We start from the raw sequence: 6,914 nt of genomic DNA, 5'->3' as shown, positions 1-6,914 counted from the left end.
ATTTCCATGGGTCTCAACCACATGGACTTATAGTTATTTTCGTATTGTAACATGTCATTTTGGTTAGCCATGTACCTACTCTACCAGAGGCATCATAGGGGATGTTTTACCTAGAATTTAGTTACCCAGATTTAGTCACACATAGTTGACTGATTTGTATATTCCTTTATCAGACTTTACCTTTATTCTTACCAATCGCTTTCTATTCATATAGTAGTTCATACATAATATCATCACATATATAGCATCATTACTATGCTTCACCCACTTACCCATTATCTGAGATGTTATCATTAGATACAAGTCTTTACCTGAACAATTAACATATAAGAGTCAATATAGAGACTCACTTGATATTTACTTAATTATAGCTTGAAGCTCCATACTTGGACATCCATCACGACCCAGCAGCAACAACTTTTTAAAGAGCATAGATTTACCATTAAAACCCATTTACACATGATTTCCTAACATCCCAATCATAAATAACCCCAATGCAAGGCCTTGTACTCATAACTTATCATTCATATAACTCATAATGACCTCACTCCTTTTTAAAACTTAACATGCAAAACTATATTACTTACCAAGAGATGGAACAACCATTGGTTTAAATAAGATCCTTAACTTCCAACTTAATAAGGAAAAGACAACATTTAAATTTAAGAAAAGAATTAGAGAGTAATACTGAAGGAAGAAGAAAACTTCCTGGAAAGCCCTTCTCACACATATATATACTCCTAAATCCCCTTTAATGGCACTTGAAAAGTGTTGTTTGTATCCAAATTTTTCCTCCTAATTAGTCTACAAAATCGAGGGAAATGTAAATGAGGTATCTACATAAATATTAATTAACCAGTCAATTTAGTTGGCTCTTAACCAATTCACATTATGAGACCAAACAAGGACAATACTCAAACAATTAGGCGTACTATACATTTGGCGGTATCCCTTACCAAAATTACTCTTTACTTAACGTACTTTCTTAAATAGAAAAATAATTTGAAATAGAATCTTTGATTACTTATACGGCGATTACCTTACGCCAAGTCGTCTTTGCCAAAAGACTATAAACGGGTGGACTACATTACGCTAAATAAATAATTTCACACTTACACGCCTTCAAATTGAGTCTGCAAGATCTGAGGCGTGACATCGACCGATACACTGGGCTCCAGCTGTTATAATTTTGAAAACTTCTACCGACAAAAGTTCACTGGTACCAATACAAGTATATCTACAATTGCAAATAAGCTCAAATTAAATGCTTCCAACAACTAGAATTCATCCCTAAGGACCATAAACATCCACAAACTTATTCCTTGGTATAAATACAAGTTTAAGACACATCATGACACAAGAGAAACATATCCAAGTATCAAACACAATAGAATCAACTTAAAATCTTTATTTTCTTCATTTCTCTAGTGCATATTATTGAGAGATTATTGTAATATCTTTTCCAACTCTAAAATCTTTGTGTTTAGAGCTTCAATTCACAAACACACAGCTACTAGAGCTTCAATGTTAGTTTTCTCATTAGCATAATTAAGGCTTTTGAGGTATAAAACCTTAAGTAGATTGTAAAAGGTTCCTAGTTGAGCCATAAAAGCTAAAGGGTTTTAGCTGAGCCATAAAAACTTATGGTGTAACGCCCCAAATCTTAAATAATTATTTTTATATGGTTGTGACACAAATGCATGTCTGCTTTAGTTGTTAAGTGTCCTGGGAAGAGTCTGAAAAGTCTTGGGTTCAAGCCTTGGCTTGTACAAAATTTTGTTTCTTGAATAAACCATGTCTCTAGTCAGTAGGCTTCTTAAATAAATGTGGGTAAAACATGTCAGAAAAGGCCTGCTGGTCCAGGGGATAGGGGCTTGTGGAGTGTTCATTAGGGTATGAGGTTCGAATCCTAGTGGGGACAGTAGAGTGTTTTATTTTGCTACTGTGCCGTGGGAGTGTTGTGGGTTGACTGAGATACTGAGGTGGTTGAGGGGATTTCAAATTGAGTAGTTGAGGGAAGAGTGATTAGTGGAGGGATTTGAGGAGAGATTTTAGGAGAAAATCAAGGGAAGTGTGGTGAGAGGGAGTAGTGTGCCAATTTTGAACAATGGGCACTTAGGAATTTCGGCTTTGGTGAGTTTGAGTGCTTTATTTCGGGTTTTGTAAACTTTTTGGTGCTATTCTTTTGTTCTCTAGAGGCCGAATAGTGCTAGAAAAATTTGGAGTCCTTTTTGTTTTGCTAATTTCGGGTTTTCACTCCTCTTCAGGTTCCTCAATTGTCATCTTTGCCTTTTCTCCTCTCTTATCTCTCAAACAATTCTCACTTTGGTCGAATTCTTCATATCTCTCTATTGTTGTTTCAACTAGTCAAGTGTTCTTTGATCAATCTGTATAATTCTCTCTCTCTCTCTCTCTCTCTCTCTCTCTGTGTGTGTGTGTGTGTGTGTGTGTGTTATAATTATTCATCTAACAACTTCTTTTCTCTGCCGATTACTGTTAGGGGTGCGATTGTTACATCTTGTGCCTCAGTTTAAGGGTGTGCTTTTGGGTGTTGGCCGAATACTTCTGTCTCTCATTCTTAGTTCTTCACTTTCAGTAAGTTGTTTTACACTTGGTTCAATTATTTACAGTATGGTAATCGATAACAAGTCTCTATTGGAATACAGGTAATCTTTAGGGGTTGCAACCAATCTCTTGTGCAAGCCTCAATCAATTGATCAAGGCGAGGGTTAGGTAATCATTTGAATAAGTGTTTTGGTAAGGGTTCACTGCAACTCGATTGTTAGGAAATTAACTGAAACTTCTGTTTGTGATAGGTTGGAGTACTCGTGGGCCAGTTGTGCACTTTTGTAATTAGGTGTGTAACAACACTGCCATAATCTTAAATCGACAAAAGCCGAAATAGGTGATCGTTGATGTTACATGAGCGTGCGCTCGCTCATGTGGTAATCCGAATGCCTAAACGTGGGCGTAAGATTGTTAAGGCCGACCATGAGTGATCTCATGGCCTGAGGCCAAATTGGGCCATGGTGGGCCGAAATGGGCCGTGTGGGCCTTAGGCCATGAGATCACTCATAGTCGGCTTTAACGTCGCGAGCATGTGGGTCCTAAACTGGTAAACGACACGGACGTGTGGAGAACGTTGGGCCAAGTTGTGTAATCCACTCGACCAAGGCAATTTCTTGGCTATGTGGGCCACACGGGCGTGTGAGCCCATATGGGCCCGTGTTATGGGCTTTAGGCCCATTTTCACTGTTTGACTGTTAAGGTTGCACGGGTCGTACTAGACAACTATGGACCTACTGTTGGGTCAGTAAGTATACCTAGATCCCCAAAATTGATAATATGATAGTTATGCCCTTATGTGCTAAAATGACTATTATGCCCTTATGAGATGTATGACTGATTCAGCATGCCATTTTATATATATTGTATACATGTATGATATTATGATATGTTGCATGGGGATGGGTTTATTGTGATTGAAGGAAGTGTACTGTATTGGCAGCTCTGCTGCAAACACTTTGTTAAGTTTAGGTGCTATTTATCTTGAGTGGAGGAAGTGTGAGGTGGGTGAGTGGAGTGTAGAATTTGGTTAGGTAGGGTTTCGATTGCATATCTATCTTTATTCTTTATTCTTGAAATGGGCTGAGGCCCACATTGATACTAATACCGTAATAGGCTATGTCCCTAACGGAAATTGAACTGTTACTGATATGGGCTTAAGCCTAGACTGTTTTTGTCTACTGCATGATTGATTGTATCTTTTAATGGATTACACACTGAGTTTTTGTAAACTCACCCTTTTGTTTATCTGCATAGGTAATCCTAGTCTTAGGCAAGTCGATGCTGCGAGGGACTCAAAGGTGGCCACACAACCGTTTGGACTTTCTTATTAAATTTTAAATTATTAGTATTTTAAATTGGGTATCTTTTTTTATGTAATAAGGCCTCTATAAAATTTTAATCTTTAATTTGGACTTTTAATTATTTTTATTCATAACTGCTAGCAGTAGGATAAGATGCGTTTTTTCAAAAGACTGATGTTTTCCAAAAATACCAAGAATACGTAATTGTTTAAGAGCTTCAGCAAGAGACAACGTTTTAAAAATTAAAGACATTTTAACATGAGTAACATTTTATGAATGACATGTTTTAAAACCATCATCAAGAATACATAGCCGAGGTAAATATGGAAAAAGGGTTTTTCTTTCGATATCAAACTTTGCGAAAAACACTCCTATGTGACATCGTCTGACTCGACCATAACGTTTAGGCCGGGTTTGGGGTGTTACATTTATTGGTATCAGAGAAAAACTGCAAAACTCGGTTGTGGATTTGGGTTTCTTCTAAAAAATTTGAAATTCCAAAAAGAAATGACTTAAATGATTTGAAAGTATTTTGAAAACTTTTTACTGAATGTGTGGTACACCGAGTCTCCAGCGTCGATTCTATAAGTCTTCTAAAACTGTTGCTTGTTTTAAACTAAAATGCTGAGACTACTATAGGTAGTAGACTGTACTAAAATACTCTATTTAGGGTAAACCAAAAGCGTAGTAAGGCGTGATCCGCAACGAACTACGAATTATCGTCATTGTTTTCCATAAAATATCCATTAATAAACACTGGAACTGTAAACTGATGCATAAAATTGTTAATACAGATAAAGCGTAATTCGATAGTGAGCACCAAAGGTACTTGTGGAAGGGGTACAAGAGGCTGCAACGGAGGCCGTAGAGGTGCTCTGGTTGGGTCTTCGTCATTTGGCCACATGCCTAACGTTGAAGCTAGAGAGGCACCGTCTTCACCTATGACTGAGAGTAGGTCTCATGATTGTGCGGTTGGGGATGACGCATTGTCCCAAGCCATATTAAGAATTTTGGTAAGGGTCGCTGGGCCCAATACTGGTACTGTAGGCCGTGGGTCGGTTAGGGAATGGCTCCGGTTAATAGGGCTGAGATTTTTATGGGTATCGCTGGAGTTGTCATTAATGTGGCATAATATTGGATTGAGGCCACAGAGAGGATCATAGACGACCTCAACTGTACCCCTAAGCAAAAACTAAAAGGTGCAGTGTCACTGCTGCAAGATGAAGCCTATCAGTGGTGCCTTATAGTTAAGGAGGGAACTCAGCCCGATCGGTTGACCTGGGAATTTTTCAAGACTACTCTCCAGGGAAAATATGTGGGCGCTAGTTATGTGGATGCCCAGAGGAAAGATTTTCTGAATTTGACTCAGGGGGATAAATCAGTACTGAATATGAGATGAATTTTTGCGATTAAGCCACTATTGGCTTGAGATGGGGGCAACTGAATGTGAACATTGCGTTCGTTTCGAAAATGGCCTCAGAGATAGTCTACGGGTTTTGATAGCTCCACAGAGGGAGTGAGATTTTGCTACGTTAGTAGATAAGGCGAAGATCGCCGAGGATGTGAAGCGCGCTGAGCGCTAGAACCGTGAAAAGGAAAGAGTAGGAACAAGAGTGATTCAGAGCCCTCAAGTTCTTTTCTAAAGCCTAAGAAAAGGCCAGCGTTGATGGACCGGTCAGAGTTGGGGCCCTTGTTGCTGTTATTAGACTGCAGCCTTATGCAGATTGTGGGAGATGCCACCAAGGCGAGTGCTGGAAAAGGATTGGGGCATGTCTAAGATGTGGATCATTGGAGCATCATATCAGAGATTGTCCACGGAGGCCCGATCATATGCAAGCTACTGGTATGCGTACTGTTCAGCCATCGAGAGGTGTTCAGCAGCCACCGAGAGGCAGTGGTCAAGCCAGAGGTGGTAATGGAATGGGCTATGGTTAGAAGGCACCAGACAGAGGTGCTGGTCATACTGAGGTAAGGCAGCTAGCTCTGGTTTATACTACACGTTGCCGGGAGGATGGAAATGCCCCAGATGTTATCACGGGTGCGTTCTTTATCCATAATGTACCTTATACTGCAGTGATTGATGTTGGATCTACTCATTCCTATATAACATGCACTGTGTCTGAGACTTTAGGTATAATGGTTGAAACCACCACGAGTGAGGTTACTGTGTTTAGTCCACTAGGGCAGTCATTTAGGGTAAATAAATTATTCAGAGATGTACCTTTGGAGGTTCAAAGAGTGATCTTTTTGGTGGATTTAATGGAACTTTCTTTCGGAGAATTTGACTTAATTTTGGGAATTGATTGGCTAGTGAAACATCGGGCAAACTTGGACTATGCTACTAAATGGATGGTATTGAAAATTGCGGGGGATGAGGAGGTAATTGTAATTGGGGAGCTTCGGAACTACTTGTCAAATGTGATTTCTACACTAAGGGCCAAGAAATTGGTTCGTAAGGGTTGTAAGGCGTATCTAGCCTACATCGCCCTATTTCCCATTCCTTCTTAGCTGAAAATATCAGCCATTGTTGGGGTTTTAAGCTTCAAAAATTTGCAGTAACTTGAAGCACTCACAAGTAAGTGATCCTAATGGCTTTCCTAAAATATTTTTGTATTTTGAGACCCTTGAAGCATGAGTTTTCAAATGAGGGTGCTATCTTGCAAAAAAATTAAGAGTTTAGGGTTTCTCCATGAAAGAATTTGTGTTGTTTGCTGAGTTTTTAAGGAAGAAAATGAGTCTTGGTTGTCTTATAAACAACTTTTGTGAAAGGTGTTAGCATGAAAACACCTAAAGGGACTATTTTGCATAAGTTGCAAAATAAGTGATAAGTGTGTAAAATAGTGAGAATTTTAGGTTTCTATAAGAGTAAAAAGAGTTCATATAAGCTTAAGAGGCGAATAAATTTGATAAAAATCAATTTTCGGGCATAGGGGTAAAATGATCATTTTGCCAAAGTCTAGGGGCAAAATGGTCATTTTATCAAAAATGTAAATTTTCAATTGCCTAATTGTAATTAGTGACTAAACGAGTGTATTTTGCTAAAAT

This window comes from Gossypium arboreum, chromosome 13 (genome assembly GCF_025698485.1).
Source record: "Gossypium arboreum isolate Shixiya-1 chromosome 13, ASM2569848v2, whole genome shotgun sequence".
NCBI lineage: Eukaryota > Viridiplantae > Streptophyta > Magnoliopsida > Malvales > Malvaceae > Gossypium > Gossypium arboreum.
This window is presented reverse-complemented; position numbering follows the sequence as displayed.